Raw genomic sequence first — 25,977 nt, forward strand, 5'->3', positions numbered from 1 at the left:
TACCACCTCCGTTTACAGGAACTGGAGCATAGAGAGATTAAATGTCCTACATGAGGTTACAAAGTAACTTTATTGTTGAGATGGGAATTTAGCCCAGATCTGAGTCCCAAATCAGTGTTTTACCCATAAAATCATCCTTCCTCTCCAACTCAGTTAATTTAGCCCTACATGTCCTTGTTTTCACTGGTTGAAAACCACACTCCTAACATTTATTTGACAGTGTTAATTAATTTCCCTTAAAATAATTCTGGACATGCATTTTCAGAGGCATCTGTCTAGCTATGCTTTTAGTTCTGGTCTGCTCTATCAAAATGTAACATAAGGAGCTCTTAATCCATGGATTACTGACTGGATAGATGATTTCTCTACAGAAGCATCTATTTAGTCATTACAGATTTAGAAAGCTTTGATCTATGCATTAGATGCTAACACCGCACATTTGTATGGTGTAGATACAGTGTTTGTACTATAACTGCTTATTAAAAGAAAATCTGACAATCAGGACAAGTTTTTCTGAACCATACAGAGCAAGTAGTCCATGGTATAGGTGGAAAGGATGCCAAAATCAAAGCAATTTCTATTTGATTTTGTCCATGGTATCTAAGGGTGGGTCTACACTGCACCGTTATTTTGAAATAACAATGCGAGCGTCTACACAGCCATTCCATTATTTTGAAATAATTTCAAAATAATGGATGGCTTATTCCAAAATCCGTAAGCCTCATTCTACAAGGAATAATGCCAATTCTGAAATAGCTATTTCGGAAGAAGGCGTGTGTAGACGCTCCACTGCTGCTATTTCAAAATAGCCCCTCACCAGGGCCATTCTAAGTTGTTCCTCTCATGTGCTTTCCGAGGCTTTAAATCGGGATAGCACATCTACATTAGGGAAGCCTACCTCGAACTAATTTTGAGGCTTCCCTGCAGTGTAGATGTGCTATTTCGAAATAAGCTATTCCGGAATAGCTTATTTTGAAATAGCCATGCAGTGTAGACATGCCCTGAATCACCACACCATTTTTATTGTTTTCATCCTTTTAACACCCTTTAGTCTATTTTGAAGATGGGGAAATCAAGGCACAAAAGGCTAAATGACTTGCCCAAGGTCACACAGGAAGTATGTGGTAGAATAGGAACTTGACCCCAGGTCTCCCAAAGTGTCTAGGTTAATGCCCTAGTAACTGAAACATCCTTTCCTTCAAAGGTGCCAAAATGAACCTTCCGAGAAAAGCATCTGATTTTATTTTTCACTCTTTCCATAGGATTTAAAAGGCCATATTTAAAATCGTGTTTCATTTATTTAGAGGGAGTGGATATTGTAATGGTATTAAACAACAATACTTTAAAATGGTACTGAAACACAACAACTCAAGCCTGTACCAAATAAGTATCCACTTACATGGTTGTTAATCCTAAATAAATATATCCTTAATGATCAGTTGTTGCAGCCTTCAACTTGCTGTAACAGCTGTTCTAAATTGAATTAAAGCAGGGGGGGAGAGTGTCAGGTCTAACAAGTTGTGATCACAGTTCTGCCAGTGCCATTTTAGTGACAAGACAATAAGGCCTCAGTTCAGCAAGGCGGTTGTGTTAAGCATATGAGTTCTAACGCTGAAATCGATAGCACTGCTCACGGGGGCAGGTATGTGCTGACAGACCTGGCTAAATTGAATCCCAAGTGCCAAATAAAAAAAAATCTGGGACCTCTGACAAATTTGTAAACACTGGATCTAACTTTTAGAAACCTTTCTTTAATTCCTAGTGGATGGAATCAGAGTTGTCACTCCTTTCCTCTTCCCACATGCCTTCTTCCCTTATTTTTTTTCTCCCTTGCTTCCTTTAGGTTCACCTTTTTTGTTCTGTTTTGTTTTGGGGGAAGGATGAAATAAAAAATATAAATATGGAAGTTTGATAGCTTATTTAAACCCCAAGATGGGAGCTGAGATCTTAAAAATCAGAGCCCAGATCTCCAGTGGGTGTAATAACTGTAGCTCTGTTAAAGTCAGTAGATTTACGCTGACTTATGCTAGTTGTGCATCTGGCCCTCAGTGTCCATCAGGAGCAGATGTTTTTGGCTGACTGGTTAACCTCTGGAAATAAAGGTTTATCACATAACTGCTGACAGATCCCTAGCTGCACTGGTTGTGTGGGTCGTGGTTATAATAATGGCTCAGTAGGAAGGAAATACAGCAATATGTGAATAGCCTGCTTTAAGGAGTGTTAAAGAAACTACAGAGCATGCCAGCACAAGCAAATAGATACCTGTTATTCTGTTTCTCCTCATCCCAGAGAGGGGCTCAGTTGTCAAGGGACCAGTACCTTGAAGTGTGTGTGTCGAGGGGAGGGGAGATTTTAAAAGCTCAGATCCCGTTAAATCACCTAAATAAAGGCCAGCTTTTCCAGTAGCGCTCAGGACCAAGCAACTCCCATTGTGACTCTGAAATGCGTTAGCCATCCATGTGGACAAGTATTTAAATGCTGGAAGCCACTGAGGCTACTTGCTGTGGAAAGTATTCAGGATTTCTCCTTATGACATACTTGCATAGATGACAGGACCATGGTTACCTCTTGGTTTTGAGTGAGGGAGAATGTGCCTGAGTTTCCCTTGTGGTGGTGCTCCCAGGCAAATGGGTAACATGGCGGAGGTGAAAGGAAAGGGGAGAGGAACATCCTGCTAAAATCTTGCCCATCTTCAGCAGGATCCAGATTTCTTTGCAGCTTTGCTTCCCCTGTGTATCTTTTTTGCAGCTGGAGGAACATAGGAACCCATGCAGACAACTTGAAACGTGACCTTGCATGCAAAATTACTGTAATCATGAATAAGACCACATTTAATCGTAGGTGGATACTGTTAGCCCTTCAGGGAGATATGGAGACATGAAACACATTTGTCTCTCACGAAAGTGTGATATGGTGCAACTCACTCCCTCACTTTGTGTTGGTTTTTTTCTGTTATGTATGTCGGTTCCAAGCTCTTTGGGCATGAATTGTCTCTCGCTATATGTGTTTAAAGAGCCCAGTCCAACAAGGCCCCAAACTGAGGCCTTGTCCAAGCTACGTGGTGGATTCAGACTGCAGCGATTGATCCACTGGCCGTCGATTTATCATGTCTGCTGGGGACTCGATAAATCGATTTCTAAGAGTGCTCCCATCTATGTGGGTATTCCACCAAGTTGCGAAGAATAGTCGGTGTCAGTGGGAGAGCAGCTTCTACTGACATTACCACACACAAGATGTTGTGGTGAGTATGTTGACTTTAGCTACACTATTTGCATAGCTGAAGTAGATTAACAGTGCAAGTAAGTATAGGCAAGGTTGCATTTCTGATATGTAATTCTATAGACCTACTACTCCTAACTTATCTCAGTTTCCCTGTGGTCAATATAGCCTCCTGGAAAATTGGGGTAAAGTACGACTAGTAATTCTCCATGCAAATATCCACCTGTAACATTGGTTTTCCATCCTCTGCCCCCCCAGAATGAGAGGATAGTGCCTGAATTTCATGGATGTATTTAAGACTAGAAGGAGCTGCTAGATCATCCAGTCTGATCAGCTGAACACAGACCAGGGCATTTCACTCACTGACCCCGTCCAATTACAAAGTTGTAGCAACCTAAACCGATATCTAAACTGGCTTCTAAGTCACCTTGAGACACTTAGCAACAAAGTTCAGTGTGTTATGTATTGGGGTTGTAGATATAGATCTTGTTACAGTAACTGAGTTAGGTCACTAGGGGTCAGCCCAATAGGTTTGGGCTGGTTCTAGTTAGTTCTGTGTAATGAAATAAATGGACACTTGCAACTGGCTCAAGCTCTCTGTTTCCAGTGATTTCTTCTAAACTGTGGCACTTCAAACGAAATAAAACAGTGCTTTGAAAAGTTTTATTGCTGTTGCCAAAGTGGCAACTATGAGCTTCCTCTCCTGATGCCCTCTCCCCAGGAGGGTAGACATTACTATTGCATTGGTGTACGATCTCAGCAACCTTATGGTGTCTTCAGTGTATGGCACAGGGCACCCGTAGGGTTTGATCTCTGTGAAAATGCAGCACAGCTGCTAATTGAAAATGTGAACTTGAAATAACACAAGTTTACCACCAACTGAGACCAAAACCATTGGTTTTACAGTACAAACAGAGTAGGATGAAGCTGAAGAAGCCATTTTCTCCGATCTTTCTAGCTGTATATTTTTAGACCCTTTTTTTATTTATTTGTGAAATATTCATTAATGGCAAATTACTTCTTGTGCAATGTTACATGCATGGCAGTGACTAACAAGGAAACTTTCTTTTATCTGTTTAAATAACAAGACTTGAGTGTTTAGCTTAGCTGACAGCATGACAAAAGAGCAGAGAGAAGCTAACCGTTGGCCATTGGAAATTTCAGGGGGAGGGAGGAGCTGGAAAGCTTTACAGGCACAAATTAATGAAGCCTACCAAATTAATTAGGCTAAAGTTGTAAAGGAAGTGAAAATAGCAAGGGAAGCATTGATAATGGGCCCAATCCTCAGACAGTGCAAATCAGTGCCGTTCTGAGTTCAAGCTTGAGGATGTGGTAGAATAAATTGCCTTGCCTATGAAATGCTATGGGTATGAGGTGTCCTAGAAATGAGATTTCTCATGTTTCATTAGAGCATGAGGGCGTGAGTTAAAGATGAAAGGGTTAACTCAGGTTAGCCGCAGCATGGGCTTTTTTAGAGTGGGTCTTTTTGACATACGGAGCAGTGTTTCAAGTCACAGTGGGATGGAGAGGCAGAGATATCTTGTGGGTGCCAAAGGCTGACCCTGCCTACATTTTTCCCCCTCGTGAAAGAGACGTCACTGGAAAAGGGCTTCCTTTGGGGAAGTGAGAAAACAGTTGTTAGATGTGGAGAGTTGAAGATGACAATAGGCAGACTGTCAAGTACTTTCGACTTGAGGTGCTATTAAGGGCCAAGAAATAATTATATTGTTCATAAAATCTACCCACAAGGCCTGTGATAAAAATTGTACAGTCACTGCCTTTGCTGAGCAACATTTTTTTTTAAAATACTTCTGTTGTTGAGATGACGCAAACATTTTTAAAGTAATTTTCTTCCATCTCAGCCTTTTGGCTTATTTCTCATCTTGCCTCAGTTAAACATGTGATATGTTCCTTATCAGAAGGTTATACCTGCCCTTGGAAATAGGTGATTTGAAGAGTGTAATGTCTCTTCCATCTCTGACAAATGGAATACTATCAATCAGTCTTTGACAAATCCCTTTTAGAGCCAGTGGGAGAGCAAAGACTCCAATTGACTTCCTCAAATTTGGATCACGCCCCCAACATAGAGCACACTTTTGAAGGTGAGGCGAGAGAAATTAACTAAACACCAGGAGAGTTGTGTGCAGAAAAAAAGGAAGACTGGGAAAAAAATTAACATGAGTGGAAGCAAAAAAGAAGAAAAGCTTGTTAGAAGAAAATGTGATTTGAAAAAGAAAAATCTGAGAAAAATTACTGATGGAGAATTAAAAACCAAGCCAACTAAGAAAGGTAGATGACAAAAGGATAGTCATGTCTCGGAGAAGAGATATGATGGAAGAAATGTCTGAAGTTGAATGGGCTAAAGAAGTTATTAAAGAAAAAGAGCAATGAGACAGATGAAAGGACACCCAGAGGAATGGACAGTAGAGGGGTAAAGAAATGGCAGTGAAGGAATGGAAAATGAAAGGGAAGTAAACCAAGGGAGTCATGGGGTGTATCTAGACTACATGGCTCTGTTGCCAGAGCCATATAGATTAGTTTACTAGACATACCCAAATGAAGCCACGATTTAAATAATCGTTGCTTCATTTAAATTTAAATGGCCACCGCGCTGTGCCGATCAGCTGTCTGTCGGCTCAGCGCTGTAGTCTGGACGCTCCGTGGTCGACATCAAAGGCATTTGTTGACCTCCCCAGTATGCCTTGTAGGATGAGGTTTACCGGGGAGGTCAACAAATGCCTTTGATGTCGACCGCGGAGCGTCCAGACTACAGCGCTGAGCCGACAAACAGCTGATCGGCACAGCGCAGCAGCCATTTTAATTTAAATTAAGCGGTGATTATTTAAATCGTGGCCTCATTTGGGTATGTCTAGTAAACTAATCTACATGGCTCTGGTGACAGAACAGTGTAGTCTAGACATACCCTTAGTCTCATTCAGTCCTATTGAAATCAATGGGAGTATTACTATCAACTCCAGTGTGTTTTGGATCAGACCCATGGGGACCTGAATTGGTTCACTCATAAGATTTAGTTCACATTTTGTTTGTTTGTATATCATAATATTTGAAGCCAGAATGCTACCGTAACCCCCTTACACACCCAGCTCTTACTCTACCCATGTTGGAGTCACTCAGGTGAAGTCGATGGAGTCATGAGTCATATGACTGTGAACAAGGGTGACTCACGGCTTAATATATAGATTTTTGAGTCACACTTCATATTAAGGGTGTGTTTTTAGAAACACAATACAAATAGTTCAGAAATGACATTTTTTTTCAATTTGAAAAAGAAAAAACAGAGAAAAATTGATAAAGTTCATATAGAATCCAACAGTCCCATGAGCATAATAATCTGATTTTTATATTAATGTGGCATCTGTAAATGAGTTCCACATGTTTAACCCTTTATTAAGATATTTACTAATAATTTGTAAATCACTCTTAGATTAGAGTACAAGAAGTCCATATGTGGTTTAATCCATAAATGATCTTATGGACGTTCAATACATTATAAGTAGGTATTTTAATAAACGGTTAATTGATTGTTAATTGGCGGTTAGAATCTACTAGCTCCTTCTACTGATGATTACAGTTTAGAGCACATGCTACTCACAGCTATATAGTACTTGTTCAAAGTGCTAAAGGAGCACCAAAGGAAGGCCAGACCATTGAGGAGGTGCTAAATGAATTCTTTGCATCTGCGTTCACTGCAAAGGATGTAAGGGAGATTCACTTATCTTAGCCATTCTTTTCACGTGATATATCTGAGGAACTGTTCCAGACTGAGGTGTCAATAGAGGAGGTTTTAGAACAAAGGGATAAACTAAACATCAATGAGTTACCTGAATCAGCAGATATTCACTCAAGAGTTTTGAAAGGAACTCAGATAGGAAATTGAAGAACTACTAACAGTGGTACGTGTAACCTATTGCTTAAATTTGCTATTGAAATATCCCCTTTTAAAACAGGATTTAGAGGCAATCCTGTTAGGCTGGGAAGCCAAACTTTAGTACCAGGTTGATTAGTTGAAACAAAATACTCAGATGCTTAGATTAACATGATGTGTTAGAGCAGAGTTAACACTGCTTTTGCAAAGGGAAATCATGCCTCACCAATTTATTAACATTATTTGAGGAAGTTAACAATCAGGTGGACAAAGGGGATCCAGTGGCTATAGTGTACTTAGATTTACAGCCAAGGTCCCTCACCAAAGACTCTTAAGCAAAGTAAATAGTCATGGAGAAAAAAGGTCCTTTATTGGTCCAAACTGTTTAAAAGTTAGGAAACAAAGCACAGGAATAAACTGTCAGTTTTCACAATGGTGAGGAGTAAATAGCAAAGTTCCCCAAGGATCTGCTCTGGGATCCAGTGTAGTTCAACATATTCATAAGTGATTGGAGAAAGGGTGTGTACAGGGAGGTCGCAAACTTGCAGACAATACAAAATTACTCAAAATAGTAAAGTCCAAAGGGCAGCCACTCAACTGGGAGACTTGGAGACAAAATGGGAGATGAAAGTCATTGCTGATGAGTGGAAAGGTAATGCCCATTGGACAACATGATGAGGTCTAAATTAACTGTTGCCTCTCACAACTGAGATCTTGGAGTCATCATGGACTCTTCTCTGAACCCATCTGCTTAGTGAGCTAGCAGAATGTTAGGAACCATTAGAACAGGGATAGAGAAGACAGAAAATATTATAATGCCACCACATTCAGGCCTGTATGTGGGGATAGGAGTGCAAAGGGTGCAAATGCCCACCCCCCCAGTCCTCCAAGTAAGCATAAGGCTGGGATGGCATGTTGCCCTAGCCTCCATTTCCCCCCCCCCCCCCCCCATTCGCTGGTAAATTAACCTCAGGATCTGAGCCACTGTTTTCAGAGCAGCTGTCATTCATATCTTTGGAGAATAGCCATGTGCGTTCAGTTTGTGTGACACCCTGACCCCAGCGAGGAGCTTAGCTGGATCCAAAGAACATATGGTGCCTGGTTCACAGCGCACAGGGATAAATGTGCTTTACAGAGTATGAAATCAATGAGAGGAGCCTTGCGTGTTTTTAAATATTACTTCTAAAATCCAAGCGTCACAAAGTGCTGTACTAAGTCAAATTACTTATTGATGCACTTTTGTAAAATAACTTCCATGTACAGTATTACCCATGTAACATTCATCAGTGTAACTACTTTAGCATATCTGCTAACTGCTTACAAGAGTGATACATCTACTTTGCAGCTTACGGCTTGCTTGGCATTTTGGGGGCAGTAAGTTCACTAGGCTCTAATTTTCTTGAGTAGCTTCTAAACAAGTTTCCCCTGGCCACTTTAGTTCCAATCTGTTCCCCAGGCGATGGTCGGTCTTGAGTAGAAATGTCTCATTGGGTCACATTATATCATGATTTGGTGAGGGTTTGGCTATCCATATAAAGTGTTAGGAAAGGTGGCCTGGGAATCTCTTCACAAGAGGCTGTGTTGCAAGAGATTTTCCTCACTTTTCTTCACTGATGTCCACATTGACATTAGTGTTCTGAAGATCAGGGTCTTAAAACTGTTTCACATCCCTTGATTAGATGGAAAAAGGCAGATCAACTCATGTATTGAGGCAATATTAGTTTCTTCCTTTGGTTATTTTATCTTTTCAATTATATATCAGCTGTGCAAATCACCATAGTAACTAGCTGAGCTAATGGGTTAGCCGCTTCAGTTCACTATCAATTATCCTGGGTATTCTCACGGCAGAAAATCATGGTTGGAATTTTCAGGGCATTCAGTGCCCATGTCCCACTGAAAATCAAACTCTTTCTAACCCCTCTTTCTGCGATGACCTCACAGATCTTGTTTTCCCATGACAAGAATGAAGTTTAGTCTGCACTGACGATTTGTCTCAGCTGGTGCAGTCTAGAGCCAGCTATTGATATAAATGCACTCATGCTGCAGAGTGAATGCCGGTCTGATGGTGGGGTGAACACCACCAGTGAAAGTCATGCTTGCATTTCATGTCACCCCTTTAGCTGCTCTATATCAGCACAGCTCTGTTGGCTTCAATGGGTCTGCATGTGTAAGATCTGCAGACCACCATCATCTGTGTGCAGAATTGAATCTGGAACCTCTGGAGCTTAGTGCATGAGCTTTCCCACATAAGCTAAAAGCCAGCTGGCTGCAGAAGAGACTCATTATTCTTTCTGTAAGTGGCCCCAATGCCAATAGCTGGGATAGTCAGAAGGTGTGTGGGTTACACATGGCTATGCACCTTGAGGATCTGGTGGTTGAGGTGGTATTGGGACAAATTTCCAAAGAGGACAAGGCCTAAGGCAACTATAGAGTAATTATGATGTATGATACAGCAGGAATTGATCTCTGGCAGTGAAAGTCAAGTTCACCCTGTCAGGCTGGACTGTATTGAATGACCTGGAGTTTCAGCTTTTTTAAAAAAATGATGTTACAGGTATCTTATTAAAACTAGTGAAACTTGTGCTGCAGTGTCCTTCATCTTCAAAGCTGATGTTACTACACTTTCATTATTCGACCCATCAGGCAGCAACATTTTCATAAAGGAATAAGATTGTCTGCTGCTGCCAGGGTGGTGTTCATTGCTGAATAAACTGGATTTTCACCCAACCATGACAGTTTGGATTATAACATTTAGAATCTGTTGCTTCAGTAACTTTTCTTAAACAAAGATCATGGCACAACGGGAGCCTTTAAAACCACAGGAGGGATGGCGGAAGCATTTTTAAAGGGCTTCAGGTTTCATGTACGGATTAAGGGAAATCCACATGGGAGAGGTTAATAGAGTAATGCTTTTCTTAGTGATGATGGGGAGCATAGGAAAACAATCCTTTGTATGTCTTAGCTCCATCCTCTTATCCTAACGCTCTATTATTTGATTGCTTCTCACTGCTACTAACAGGTGAAACTTAAGGGATTCAGATTTCTGTACAGATAAGTGTCTGGACTTTTGACCCCAACCACAGTCTCAAAACTGAACAATTTCACCCTTTAGATTATTAAAAAAAAATCTGCCTCCACACAGCTACTACCTTATCTAGTGGGCTGAAGCAGAAACTATGATCCTGTAAGCCTCCTTTCTTTGAGATGGTGTATATATACAGATCTCCATCTAAATTTTATGACTTGAGTCAATCATTAAATCCAGACATCGAATCCTACGGTTGGAAGAGACCTCAGGAGGACACCGAGTCCAACCCGCTTGCCCAAAGCAGGACCAACCTCACCTAAATCATCCCGTCCAGGAAGTACTCGAGCCAGGACAGAAAAACCTTTAGGGATGGAGATTCCACCACCTCCCTAGGGAACCCATCCCAGTGCTTCCCCACCCTCCTATAGTGAAAGAGTTTTTCCTAATATCCAACCTAGACTTCCCCACTGTACGTGAGACCATTGCTCCTTGTTCTGCATCTGTCACTACTGAGAACAGCCTCTCTCCATCTTCTTTGGAACCTCCCTTCAGGTAGTTGAAGGCTGCTATCAAATCCCCCCTTGCTCTTAAGAACATAAGGACGGCCATACTGGGTCAGACCAAAGGTCCATCTAGCCCAGTATCCTGTCTGCCGACCGTTGCCAATACCAGATGCCCCAGAGGGAGGGATCACAACAGGTAATCGTCATGTGATCCCTCCCCTGTCACCCACCTCTTCTCTTCTGCAGGCTAAATAAGCCCAAAGCCCTCAGCCTCTACTTGTAAGTCATGTGCTCCAGCCCCCTAATCATTTTGGTTGCCCTCCACTGGACCCTCTCCAATGCCTCCACATCCTTTCTGTAACGGGGGCCCAGGATTGGACACAATGCTATAGATGTGGCCTCACCAGTGCTGAATAGAGGGGAATAATCAATTCTCTAGATCTGCTGGAAATGTTCCTCTTAATGCACCCTAATATGCTGTTAGCCTTTTTGGCTACAAGGGCACCCTGTTGACTCCTATCCAGCTTCTCATCCACTGTAATCCTCAGGTCCTTTCCTGCTAAACTACTGCTTATAGCAGTCTGTCCCCAGCCTGTAGTAGTGCTTGGGGTTCTTCCATCACAAATGCAGGACTCTGCACTTGTCCTTGTTGAACCTCATCAGATTGTCCATTTGTTTCACTTTGCAAAGCAGGTCTAGGAATTTTTCTCTAATAAGATTGTTTACGAGAGTCCCGCTATTTCAGCCTCTGATCCCTGACAGAATCTCCCATTTCCTTGTGTTATTTCTTGGGCATTACTAAATTCACGGCCCATTTTGATCATGTTCATGGCCACAGGATTTTAGAAGTGGTACGTTTCATGATTTCCACTGTTTAAATCTGAAATTTCACAGTATTGTAATTGTAGGGATCATGACTCTAAAAGGAGGTTTGGAGTGGTCACAAAATTACTGTAGGAGAGTTGTGGTACTGCAACCTTACTTCTGCACTGTCACCGGTGGTAATGCTGCCTTCGCAGCTGGAGAGTGGCAGCTGTTGGACAGGATCCCAGCTCTGAAGGCAGAGTTGGCATGAGCAGCAGCGCAGGTGTAAGGGTGGCAATACCATACCATGATATCCTTACTTCTGTGCTGCTGATGGTGGGGTGCTGCCTTCCAAGCTGGACACCTGGCCAGAAGTCACTGCTCTCCAGCTGAAGTCAAAACAGAGGTAAAGGCAGCAATATGGAGACTCTCGTAAAATAACCTTGTGACCCCCTGCAACTTCCTTTTGGATCAGGACCCCCGGGAAATATATCTCGTATGGAGTAAAAGCACATAAAAGGCCAAATTTCACAAGGGGAGACCTGATTTCATGTTCCATGATGCATTTTCCATGGCTGTGAATTTGGTAGGAACCTCATTATTTCCCCACTTCTGGTTAGATCACCTTTGGGTGAGATTAGCAAGTCATTGATTCTCACTGTTCCTCGCTTCCCAACTTGTAAAAATGGAGCCTTGATCCTTGAAAGCTGGGGTATTCAGGGGTGGATGAGAATTTTGCAGGGCCCAGGGAAGCACAATTTTGTGCCCCCCCCCCTTTGACACGGCGCATGCGCTGTGGCACCACGGTGCATGCATGAGGCTTCTTGAAGTGCAGGTCCCGGGGCAGCTGCCCCGCTCGCCCTGCCCTGTATCTGCCACTGGGGGGTATTGAACCTTCTTTGTTCCCCCTTTTGTCTTGTTTCTTCATATCGTGGGATCGTCAGTCCAGGGTTTGGGCACAGGGTCTGGAATGACATTGCTGCTGACTTTGAGCAGTTCCGTGCTGTAAATAATTGTGTGGGAAGCTCATCGCTGTTTCTTACTTTATTCACACTTATTGTCCCACCTTTGCTCAGTACTTATTCACCCTGCATAGTTGCTCTGTTGCGCTGAATTAACAAGTTACGGGGGTCACACAATGAGGTAAATGAGAATGCAAAGGTATCCTGCCAGCTGCCTCCAACCTTGAACCATGAGTGAATCCCATAAATATTAAATATTGGATGGAAGGTTTCGAAGACTCTTGATAGAAATACTACCAAAGGAGAAATACCAGGAGGATTTACACCATACTCTGATTTAATTATTTCTTGGGTGGCATTTTGTCCTGTCAAGGCATTCGTCCTTTGCTGTCAAATCACCAAGTGCCAATTTCCTTTTTCCAAACAGTCCCTGTAATGCACTGATAATAAATAAGAATGAAAAATTGTGGATATGATTATTGTAATTTTCAGTGTCATGATAAAATAATAATCCTTTTACCTATGCTGCCTATGCTGTATATTCATCTATGACGTCTCACACTTAGGTTTTCTTGTGCAGTTTCTTATAGTTCTACAGTAGCTGGTTTGTCCTTAATGTATTCAAAAGTACAAGAAAAAGAGTGGTTTTTTTTAAGTATTACCACGTTATTTGTCAGGGTGAGTGAACAAAGGGTGGAATTTTAAGACGTTACTCACTTGTCAACTAGCCAGGGGGGATTGGTTCTTATGTCCAGAACTAAGTTTGGATTTAGGCCTGTGCTCTTAAATTATAGTTGTTGGGGTTTTTTTTTTTTTTTTGCTGTAGCAGCTAAGTGCTTCCGTCAGCAGTTGGGGTCCTATAATGCTACTACCGCACAGACGTTTATTAACAGGACAATCCCTCCCCAACATGCTTATTCTGTAGGTTAAATCAGAACGTGTGAAAGCTGAACTCCTGACACCTTGCGGTTTTCAAAATGTTACATGGCCCTTTTTGGGCAAGTGTAAACCTATTAACTCTGTTGCCCCTGCTGACTAATTCAAAACTGAGTAACTACCTCTCCCCTACCAATTTTTCATGCACTTTCAATTGGCTCTGGCATTGCTTTAGATTCATGAAGTTTAAAGCTGTAAGGGGCCATTTGATAAGTTAGTCAGACTGCTTTTATAACAGGGGCCAGAGAATTTCACCTAGTTAGCTCAGGCAGTTCTTCAATTTCTGTCCTAAATGTTTATGTAGTGTTCCTTATGAAGTTATCAGCTGCCAGGTTTCATTACACAGGTAGCCTCCTTCTAGTGGAGGAAGAATGGGATGGATGTACAATTTATTATGCTTGTAAAGTGCATTATGTTCCTTCTGGTTGAAGGGTGCCACATACATTTGGTCTACAATTTTCAAAGTTACCCAGGAAAATAGGAAGCTCAATTCTTATGAATTCTAATGGGAATTAAGTATCCAAAACCCATCAGTAGCTTTGAAAATAATCTTTAATGTATAGGCATCTAAGAACAGCAATTCGGAATTAGTTCAATGATTTGTGTAGTTCTGAATCAGATGCTTCAGAAGGGGGGGGAAGTCCCTATGGTAGACACTTATGGAATAACATGCCCTAGGGGAATGTTCTTCCTGACCTAGGCTACGTCTAGACTGGCATGATTTTCCGCAAATGCTTTTAACGGAAAAGTTTTCCATTAAAAGCATTTTTGGAACAGAGCGTCTAGATTGGCCACAGAAGCTTTTCCGCAAAAAAGCCCCGATCACCATTTTCGTGATCGGGGCTTTTTTGCGGAAAACAAATCTCAGCTGTCTACACCCACCCTTTTGCGCAAAAGTTTTGTGCAAAAAGGATTTTTGCCCGAACGGGAGCAGCATAGTATTTCCGCAAAAAGCACTGATTTTTTACAGGAGAAAGTCAGTGCTTTTGCAGCAATTCAAGTAGCCAGTGTAGACAGCTGGCAAGTTTTTCCAGAAAAGCGGCTGATTTTTCCAGAAAAAATGGCCAGTCTAGACACAGCCCTAGTGTTTAATTATTGACCTGAAGCATGAGAGTTTACAGTTGTTATACCATTTCTAGCTTTCCTAACATAAAGCAAGAGGAAGACCAAGGACAGGGCAGACCCACTGCTCAGTGAAGAGGGAGAAACAGTAACAGGAAACTTGGAAATGGCAGAGGTGCTTAATGACTACTTTGTTCAGTTTTCACCAAGAAGATGGAGGGTGACGGGATGGCTAACATAGTGAATGCGAGTGGAAATGAGGTAGGTTCAGAAGTTAAAATAAAAAACGAACAAGTTAAAAATTACTTAGAAAAGTTAGATGTCTGCAAGTCAACAAGGGCCTGATGAAATGCATCCTAGAATCATCAAGGAGCTGATAGAGGAGGTATCGGAACCTTTAGCTATCATCTTTGAAAAATCATGGAAACCAGAAGACTAGAAAAGGGCAAATCTAGTGCCCATCTATAAACAGGGAAATAAGGACAACCCATGAAACTACACACCAGTCAGTTTAATTTCTGTGCCAGGGAAGATAATGGAGTAAGTAATTAAGGAATTCATCTGCAAACATCTGGAAGATAATGAGGTGATAGGTAGCAGCCAACGTGGATTTGTAAAGAACAGATCATGCCAAACCAATTTGATGGCTTTCTTTGACAGAATATCAAGCCTTGTGGATAAGGGAGAAGTGGTAGATATGTTATACCTAGACTTTAGTAAGGCATTTGAGAGTCTTGCATGACCTTCGTATCAATAAACTCGGGAAATGCAGCCTAGATGGGGCTACTATAGGATGGGTGCATAACTGTCTGGATAACTGTTCTCAGAGAGTAGTTATTAACGGTTCACAATCCTGTTGGAAGGGCATAACAAGTGGGGCTCCGCAGACATCTGTTTTCGAACCGGTTCTGTTCAATATTACAGAATCATAGAATCATAGAGCTGGAAGAGACCTCAGGAGGTCATCAAGTACAGTCCCCTGCCCAAGGCAGGACCAATCCCAACTAAATCATCCCAGCCAGGGCTTTGTCAAGCCGAGACTTAAAAACCTCTAGGGATGGAGATTCCACCACCTCCCTAGGTAACCCATTCCAGTGCTTCACCACCCTCCTAGGGAAATAGTTTTTCCTAATATCCAACCTAGACCTCTCCCACTGTAACTTGAGACCATTGCTCCTTGTTCTGTCATCCGTCACTACTGAGAACAACCTCTCTCCATCCTCTTTGGAACCTCCCTTCAGGAAGTTGAAGGCTGCTATCAACTCCCCCCTCACTCTTTTCTTCTGCAGACTTAAAAAAACAAAATTCCTCAGTATCTCCTCATAGGCAGGGGCAGCCCATGACTATAGGACAACTCGGTGGTCACCTAGGGTGCTGCCTTCAACGGGGCACCTGAGGCACCCAATGATGACATCACTCCATTGACGGCTGTGCAGGCGGGGGTGCTGATCGCACGTTCCGTCTGGGGCACCAGCTGCCGCAGTCCACCTCAGGCCGCTCCTGCTCATAGGTCATGTGCTTCAGCCCCCTAATCATTTTGGTTGCCCTCCGCTGGACCCTCTCCAATGCCTCCACATCCTTTCTATAATGGGGGTGGCCCAGAACTGGACACCATACTCCAGGTGTGGCCTCACCAGAGCTGAATAAAGGGGAATAATCACTTCTCTGGATCTGCTAGCAATGCTTCTCCTAATGCACCCTAATAAGCCATTAGCCTTCTTGGCTACAAGGGCACCGTGTTGACTCATATCCAGCTTCTCATCCGCTGTAATCCCCAGGTCCTTTTCTGCAGAACTACTACTTAGCCAGTTGGTCCCCAGCCTGTAACAATGCTTGGGATTCTTCCATCCCAAGTGCAGGACTCTACACTTATCCTTGTTGAACCTCATCAGTTTTCTTTTGGCCCAATCTTTTAATCTGTCCAGGTCATTCTGGACCCTCTCCCTGCCCTCCAGCATATCTAAATCTCCCCCTAGTTTAGTGTCATCTGCGAATTTGCTGAGGATGTAATCCATCTCCTCATCCAGGTCATTAATAAAGATAGTGAAGAAAACTAGTCCTAGAACAGATCCATGGGGTACTCCACTAGAAACCGACTGCCAATTTGACATCGAGCCATTGATCACTACCCATTGGGCCCAAAAGTCTAGCCAGTTTTCTATCCATCTTACAGTCCATGTATCCAATCCATATTCCCTTAACTTGCTGGGAAGAATATTGTGGGAGACCGTATCAAAAGCTTTGCTAAAGTCAAGGTATATCATATTCACTGATTTTCCCATATCCACAGAGCCTGTTACCTCATCATAGAAGCTAATGAGATTGGTCAGGCACGACTTCCCATGTTAACTATTCCTGATCACTTTCCCCTTTTCCATGTGCTTCAAAATGGATTCCTTGAGGATCCCCTCCATGATTTTCTCCAAGACATTTCCACTGTAAGCAGATTATTGTTAATTATTATTCCACGTGTAAGGGTTAACACAGCATGAAAACTTCAAGGGACTTCACTGGTGACATAGTGCCTAATTCATGGCTTTCACTTTTGAAGCCAATAGCCTCTTTTTAGATGCAATGGTGGTTTCTGTTATAATTAATCAATTGTACATTATGAACGTGTTGCTCTCCTTTGGAAATAGCCTTGTTGTTGCCTCTGAGTATCACAGCATATTAGTTGCAATACATTTAATCAATGTAAGAAGAAGAACACCAAGAGCCACAGTAAAAAAAATTTCCGCTTATTCAGCTATGACAGCAAATCAAGATCTTCCTGCTGTAGAGGCATAACATTCTGAAAACCCACTAGAAATATGCTGTATGTGATACCTGGTATAGAATAGATTTGCGGGTTGTTAGATTATTTTCCACTCTTCATCTGCTACCCGCTTAACAGGGATATTCATGTTCAGAGGGTATATTTCATTCATTTCTGATGCATATTCAGATACTTGAATGGAATAGGGACTCTAAAGGGTTGGTTGGTTGGTTGGTTGGTTTTTGCTCAGTAAAACTGTTTCCCGTAAGAAGATTATTTTTCTACTGACAGTTACACCAGTACAAAATCCACATGTAGACTATAGTTCCTTTGCACAGTTTTCTAAAGGGACGGAGGCCTTTAAAGTGGGGACTAAATGCCATTTGGGACCTTAGTGTAAGTGAGAAACAGGCCATTGGTTTCAATAGGGAAGTATTGCCTTTCTACAGAATTTTTCAACAATCCAGTCAACGTCCATAGAACATAGGAACAAATGTGAGTGAAGTACCCCACTCCTGTTGATTTTTCTGTGGGAGTTGGATTCTTTCCCAGCTAATCAGCCTGAATTGTCCTTTCTTATTTTCTTCTCATTGGTCCTACACATATCCACCATAAATACATTTTCTCCAACTTCTGTGGTTCCCCCTTGGGTATTTACAGGAAGAAATGGCCCACCACAGTGCTTCCTTAGCCAAGAATGTGCTAACATGAAGACACATGAAGACATCTGCTGGTAGAAATATTCTAGTAGGCATCTGAGTACAACCTGCCTTCCTAATTATTACATGTCATTTTTAATTGTATGACTGAAAATATCAAATCAGACTACCTCCGATGACATGTTGTGACTGAAACAACTCTCAGTCATTCACAATGGGACGTGTTGCCCGGAAATTGAAATATTTGTTCTTATTTGACACAAATTGTAATTACTTCTCTAAAGAACCTGAAGGTCCCCCTCAGCAATCACACTTTTCTTTCTAATTAGTATCATGGTTTCCGCTGAAAATGGTTGGTATGGGTGTTCATTATCCCAATCATTTCTGTCGCAATTGTCAGAGATTTCAGGCAGCTGAGCAGAAGAAAATCCTGTTGTGCAAATAGTAGCTTGTAACCTCAGAAATTTCTCAAATGTGGGCCAAATTTTCTGTGGACGTAAACAGGAGAAACTCGATTTAAGTTAACAAAAGTATCCTCACTTACATCAGGAGAGAATTTAGCCCTCATGTATTTTAAATAGAGGCAGTTAAAGCTGCATATCAAACCAGACTTCAGCTGCATTAAAGCTATGTGACTCCATTAACTTCCCTGGAGAGAGCTGGATTTACATTAGCTGACTATTTCAATGGATAAGTTGTTGTAACATTTTGATTTTCTTGTAAGGTCCAGTATTGCCAACCCTATGTGTTCCAAAATCATGTCAGGTGCTCCAAAATCAAGAGATTTATTATTATTTTTAAATTGGTTCTTTTATTTGACTTTTAGTTTTTGAACCATTTAGAATCAGACTTGTTTCTGAAAGCAGGAGGGCTAGAGACTTACTCTTTTTTTTTTTAAATGAAAGGTGAGTTTTTCATATAATTACTAGGCAACACTCTAAAGTGGACTAGAAGTTGATACACCCCTTAGGCTATGTCTAGACTTCATCCCTCTGTCGACAGAGGGATGCAAATCAAGCACATCGAAATTGCAAATGAAGCCGGGATTTAAATATCCTGCACCTCATTAGCATAAACATGGCCACCACTTTTTTTCGAAATGGAGGGGTTTTTTTAAGAAAAAAAAAAAGGCAGTCTAGAGGTGGATCTGTCTAAAATAAACCCTTTTCAACAGATCCTGTATTCCTCAAAAAATGAAGTTTACAGGATCTGTCGAAAAAGGGTTTATTTTCGACAGATCCACCTCTAGACTGCCAGTTTTTTTAGAAAAAACTCCATTTTGAAAAAAAGCAGTGGGCATGTTTGTTAATGAGGCATGGGATATTTAAATCCCAGCTTCATTAGCAATTTTGATGTACCTAAACTACATCTCTTTATCGACAGAGAGGTGTAGTCTAGACACACCCTTAGATGTTGCCACTGTCACGTGTGGTTGAACCCATATGCCTTTACTGAATTTTTAATCAACACTGACTCCAACAAATTTCCCAAGGTGAAACTGGATCTTTTCCAGGCAACAGGCATACAGCCAATGCATTAGAAGGCTTAAGTGGATCTTAAGAAATAGATAGGTATTGTGCTGGCATTTTGCACAATGATAAATTTTGCTCTAACTCAAGTCAAGGATTTTTCTCAAATAATGGCTGAGTAAGGGTCTAGGGATTTACCCCACTGGATTCGACAAGAGTTTTTAGATTTGAGGAGCCTCTGAAAATCAGAATAAAATGTAGTTTGGGATTAAGTCATTGTCCTGGGACTCCAGAATTTAGCAGCTCATTGTCATTTGGGAGCTCTGTCACATGTTTCCCATGTGACTTTGGAGAAGACATATGGGCTTTCTGCGACTTAGTTCCCCTGTGACATGCTACTCCACAGATGTGTCATGAGAACTAATACCTGTGATTTTCCCAGTGCACCCAGATATTCCGGTAGTTGGAGCTATAGAAGTGCCACAGTACCTAATAGCTGCATAGATTGATCTATCATGCATAGATATGTAGATCACTAGATATACTTATAGCTGTTGAAACACACGAATGCAAATATGCCATTTTTTTTTAATTCCCTCTGCAGTCCTGACAGATGTGTTCTCAGGAAGGTTCTGCCATATTCCACAGCTGAACGGAGACCGTATGTTATTGAAACAAAAGAAGATTAATTAGGCTGTCATTGTGTGAAATTGGGTTTGTGGATGGCAGGCACACTCAGAAGCCTGCATGGAGTTTGGCCATGTTTTTAATTGTTGGGGAAAAGCGAGATGGAAGGGAGGGAGCAGAAGACCTTGGCAAACAACTGCCGGCGTACATGTGACAGGATGTTTACCTCAGGGGCCGTGCACTGTTCATTGAGGCGGAGTGATGCAGTAGTAAACCTTGCCTACAGATAGCTGGCAAGACTCATCTCTGGGTTTCTTTAGTCACAAATCAGTGTGTCCAGGATGCCAAACCATCCCGGGGAGTAAGTTATGGGATTTCTGTGGACACAAAGCTTGATCCAGCCCACGGCAAGGAGAAGTGTGTTTGTGTCTGCAAGTGGGGCCAGTGGCTTTGCAGCAAGGGCAACTGAGTGACAAACGAAACCAGGACACGCCTAAGGAAGGATAGATGGTAGGTGCATTACTACTCTCCCTTGTGGCAAAGAGCTTCAAGCTCCAGTCATGGATAGATCGGCACACACCCTGGCCAAATGCTGGTCCACTGGCCGGTAAAGCCTGCTTCTGGAAGTATGTTGGCTGGCCCTAAGCCCTATGAGAGACCAAGGCAGGCGTGAGCCAAAACTGGCTCGGTGCTTGATTTCGTGTGGCCTGCATGCCCCATCTTGCCCCATTTCAGGGAGAAGCCTCGGAGCCCTGCCTTTGGGCCGGAGCAGTGAGCACTAGCTTGATATGCCACAGGGGGCTAGCCCAGAGCCTTGACACAGGCCGTGGCCTACTGTTGCTTTTTCTAAGAGTTAATGGCCCATGAGAGACACATTTCCCCTATCTTGGACTAAGGCTTTGTCTCCAACTAACCCGTTTGGTAAAACTTTTGTTGCTCAGAGATATGAAAAAACACCTCCTGACAGCCACAAGTTTCACCAGCAAAAGTGCTGATGTGGACAGCCCTGCTGCCAGCAGAGTTAAGGCTGCTCTTTGGGGGTGATTGAACGCTCTCCTCTCAGCAAAGAGTGGCTACACAGGAGACCTTACAGCAGCACGGCTGGGCCGTAGTGTAGACATAGCCTTATAGTGCCTTAATAACTGTCTGTTGCTGAGAGCTCTCAGCCATGGGCTATATTTAGAATTACAGCAGGGCTGCGTCTGGCTTACCGAAGGAGGATTTTTCAGTATCAGTTCATTAAAATTCAACATGCAAAATTCAGAATGCAACTGATCTGTTTAAAAAAAAAAATCTGCAATTGGGAAATATTTGGCTGTCCATGCTTTGAGAGATCTGGTTTGTTTATATCTTTCCTAAGAAACAGGAGTTGAACATTGGGTTCAAATGGTTTTCACTGAGTTTTGTTGAACCATGTGCAATTCAAAAGGCCACATGTATCCTTTTCTTCTACTGTGAGCGATCTCCTGGCTTTGCTAACAGTATTCTGCTCCCCTGAATTCAAGTGGATATGATAATCTTAGTGCCTGTCTCTAGCTGTCATGGAATAGAAATGAAAAATAGCTGCTACATTTTTTACACCAGAGGTGGCTGCATTCTGATTGTGGGCGATTTGCCTATCAGGGACTACATCACCCTTCTGTGTGTGAGGGTAGGGAATGGAAGGGAGAAAATGTTGCGAAAAACCCCACAGCAAACCGAGTAGTCTTTGCTTGTCAGGGGGAGGATTCGGGGACGCAGGCGATACTATCTCTCCACTCCAAAGGCCTACATATTCTTGGAACCAGCCCTGCAAATACTGTGGAGAGCTGCTTCTCCAGGCGCTTCTGTGGGCTGCCCCTCTTCTTAGCAGCACAGTCTCTGAACTGGTAGCTGGTAGCTGGTCTCTTGGTATAAAATCAAGAGACCAGGAGTCAGCACTTCAGAGAGTGACATTAGCCACATCAGGACACTGCATCCCCACCAAACGTATGAAGATGCTGAGGGCATGCTGCTGACATGGGGGAAGAAGGTAAACAAGGCATGCACCTTGCACTTTCCTCTGGTGTGCTAGCCACAAATGCCATGGGTGATGGGATTACAGTCTTAGAGTAGCTACACGTGGGACAGACATCGGATAATAGAGAGCTCTTCGATATGGGTGACAAAGGTCTAGCATGTCCCCATGACTAGAAGTCCAAGTTAGAAAAATTCAGAATAGAAATATGGTGCAACTGTTCCACAGTGAGATAATTAACCATTTGAAAAACATACCATGGTTTCAGTAAATCCTCCATGATGGTTAATTTTGAAATCAAATTGGGATTTTTTTCCCCTTAAAGATTTTCTCTAGTTCAAAGGCTGGGAGGGTGGGGGATGGGGTAATCCGGCCTGTGTTATATTGGAGGTCAGACTAAGTGATGGTGGATTATAGACCCAAAAGAGACCATTGTACGGTGCTTAGACTTGTGCGTTTGATCTTGTCTGTGTCACACAGTGAAGGGGCTTAGTTCTGCGGTTCCATCGTGGTAGGCCTCGGCCGGTACGCTTGTACTGGAATCACTGAAGGCAGGCCATGTCCCATGGCTGCTGACCACCTGCAGCTCCTGCTGAATCTCCCAGAAACTGTGGGTGCTTGTCTGCCCCTCAGGATCACCCTCTGTACCCAATATTATCATGAGCCTTCGGGAATGGCTGAGTTCTTTTCTTGTAGTCGGCATGAGCAGAGGGCATCCCTGCTACAAAGGATCATCTCTGGAGCTTGTATCTCCATTTAAAGGCCTGAACCAACACACCTAGGCTACGTCTGCACTATGAGTTTTCGCAGCAAAAAGTATGCTAATGAGAGACTCATTTGCATGAGTCATGATCTCAGGTGCATATTTTCTGCCGATTTTGCACTAGGAGTTTTTGTGCAAAAACGAGCTGTGTGGATGTTTTCTTTTTGTGGAAAAATACTATCCCTTTACCTCCTTTTGGGGGACATAAGGATCTTGAGGAATACTGACCTTTCAGAAAAAGGGGGTTTTGCACAAAAAGAAAATGTCCACACTGCATGTTTTTGCGCAAAAACCTGTAGCACAAAATGAATGGGCAGGAAACATGCAAATGAGATTGATTCATGCAAATGAGTCCCTCATTAGCATATTTGTTGCTGAGAGAACTCATAGTGTAGACATAGCCTTACAGTGAATGGAGCTTGGCCACTGATTTGACAGGGCTTGAACTTGTCTCTGATGAGAGATGCTATACAGGTGCTATCCATTACTGCTGACCAGGGCAACATTCATTGCAATATGGAAAATACTTGGATCTCAATTAGTGCAATTAAATATTTCACCTCGCTTTCCCAAGGTGCTTTGAAGATGAAATTCCCAAATACATAACACATATTGTGCAACTTTTCTTTTGCTCTGTCATGTTCAATAAATGGTACCTGCCGAAGGTCACTGATCTTGGCTCTGTGGTTTGCTGAGCCAGCCGAAGCTTGCCTGACCTGAAGTGTCCTCTTCTCCAATGATATGCAACCTCCATCTGTTTATATCACAAGGTCCATGGTGCACAGCCAACTTTTTTTTTCACCTGATCTTACAAGCCTTTCATGTTTGCTCCCAGGGTTCGTGACCCTGCTGTGTCTGCAGATTCCATCTGAGAGACTGATGGAGACATTTGACCTTTTTGTTAAATGCTCATGCAAAGCATTTGGAGGGAATAGATCTAGTTCTTGAAAGAATCCAATAAGAAAGCAAAAACAAAAGGTGGTTGGCTATTTTACTTTCCAGTTCAGAACATGTTGATGAATAAGGCTATGGAACTCATCGCCACTAGATGCTATTAAGGCCTAGAATGAAGCAGGATTCGGAAGGGGGAGGAATTAGACATTGATATGGAGAACAAGAACATCCAGACTTATAACTTAAATTGTGAAATCTCTGGGGCAGAGATCCTCTTTTTGTTCTGTTTTTTTGTACAGCTCCTAGCACAATTGATCCATGACTGGAGCTTTAGCCACTAAGACAATACAAATAAAATAAATGATAGTATTACTTAATTAGGTTTATTACAGCAAATCTAAAAACAAGAGTGTTTAAAGGGATATGCTTTACCGCTTAACCTCATGCTTTACTGCTTAACCCAGTACAGGTCAGAGGAAGAAACATTCCCTGAAGGCTGATTAGCCCAGAGCTACCTGAGGTTTCGTGCACCACCTGTTTGAAGCATCAGGTGCTGGCCACAGTTGCAGACAGAATACTGGACTAGATAAACTCTAGGGCTGTGTCTACACTGCACCCCTTTTCCGGAAAAGGGATGCAGATGAGACAAGTCAGAATTGCAAATGAAGCGGGATTTAAATTTTCCCCGCTCTATTTGCATGAACATGGCTGCCGCTTTTTTCCAGCTCGGGGCTTTGCCGGAAAAAAGCGCCAGTCTAGACGGGGATCTTTTGGAAAATAAAGCCTTTTCTGAAAGGTCCCTTATTCCTCTTAAAATCAGGAATAAGGGACCTTTCGGAAAAGGCTTTATTTTCCGAAAGATCCCCGCCTAGACTGGCGCTTTTTTCCGGCAAAGCCCCGAGCCGGAAAAAAGCGGCAGCCATGTTTATACAAATGAAGCGGGGAAAATTTAAATCCCCGCTTCAATTGCAATTGCGAGTTGTCTCATCTGCATCCCTTTTCCGGAAAAGGGGTCCGGTGTAGACACAGCCCAGGTCTTATCCTGTCTGGTGACTACTATGATCCTATGAAGGTTTGTAGCAGAGGGAGACAGTGGTTAGGGTGTAAAGCATCTATCTCTGAGCTGTCCTGTTATGGTGGTTTTGGTTAATGTATGTCCATGGGATTCATTAGAGACTTCAGAGCAAAAAAACTGAGAGGCTATGGATCTCCTGGTGTATATGTATCAGAGGGGTAGCCGTGTTAGTCTGAATCTGCAAAAGCGGCGAGGAGTCCTGTGGCACCTTATAGACTAACTGAAGTGTAGGAGCATTAGCTTTCGTGGGCAAAGACCCACTTCGTCACAAGCATCTGACGAAGTGGGTCTTTGCCCACGAAAGCTTATGCTCCTACACTTCAGTTAGTCTGTAAGGTGCCACAGGACTCCTCGCCGCTGGTGTATATGGTGACCTCTGCTGATCTTGAAGACTCTGCATTGACATTGCCATACATGTTCTCTGAAAGCAGAATCAAGTCTTAAACTTTCTACTTTAACCATGAGAGCTGAGGAGGGTGTTGGCGTTCCAGGGGGGTGTAGTACAAGTGGGCATGGATGAGACCTTACCTTCAGTGCTAAAAAAGCTGATTTTTTTAAATCTTGAGGTAACTATCCTATAAGAACCCAGTGAACACAAGGCATTTAATTTTGCCAAGACATAATTTAGGTGAGGTGGAATCCAGACAAAAGAATCAGGCTGACCTCACAGCAGAACTAACGTGTCTAGTCTTCAGTGAGTTTGTAAGGCATATTAGTTACCTCAAAGTTAAAAATGTACATTTTTAGCAGCAAAGATAAGGCCTGAGTTTCTCAGGCTCCTGAGAGAAAGGAACCCATTTGAAAGGTGGCTTAGAAAAGTAAGACCTGTGATTGGTGGAAGAAGTTATGGGTAGAGCCAGGGCAAATTCAAAAGTTGGATTTTCTTTCAGTTCACTCATGTGTGGCCAAATACTTTCCTCAGCTGCAGCAGAGTAGTGAGGTAGCAATGCCAGTGACATCAGCACACTTGAGGTTTGTAGTGGGGTACCCAAGAACAGAATTTGTGCTAGGATGAAAAGTCTGGCTGTGTTGCTGAAACAGATTGATAGAAGAAGCTGGGGAAACTGGTGTTTCTCTCCTAATATTAGAGAGGAAAGTGCTATGGTCCTGAAATGCTTGTCTAGACTCATTTGTTGTTTTGTAGGGTTGTATTTCATGGCAGGTGGAAGGGTGGTTTTGAGTTCTGGCCTATGCTTTTTAAAATTAGCGTTAGCCCCCCCTATTTCCTCTGCAGTACAGGAACTTACATTTTTCTCTGTGTATCCAGGAGCAGGGATTGCTTGCCTATCCTCTAACCTCCTATAATGGCAGAATCTGCTTTCTTCCATAGGGGTTACAT

At 42.6% G+C, this 25,977-nt stretch overlaps 1 protein-coding gene and 1 non-coding gene across 5 annotated transcripts in view; both read left to right on the forward strand.

Moving 5' to 3' along the window:
• LRRTM4 (leucine rich repeat transmembrane neuronal 4) overlaps positions 1–25,977 on the forward strand; it is a 492,210-nt gene that overhangs the window by 389,886 nt on the left and 76,347 nt on the right. The window lies entirely within an intron of this gene.
• LOC112544292 (small nucleolar RNA SNORA5) lies at positions 14,071–14,201 on the forward strand. The gene has a single exon (XR_003087628.1). It is a non-coding gene; the product is annotated as a small nucleolar RNA SNORA5 (small nucleolar RNA).

The sequence above is a fragment of the Pelodiscus sinensis genome, chromosome 28 (genome assembly GCF_049634645.1).
Source record: "Pelodiscus sinensis isolate JC-2024 chromosome 28, ASM4963464v1, whole genome shotgun sequence".
NCBI lineage: Eukaryota > Metazoa > Chordata > Testudines > Trionychidae > Pelodiscus > Pelodiscus sinensis.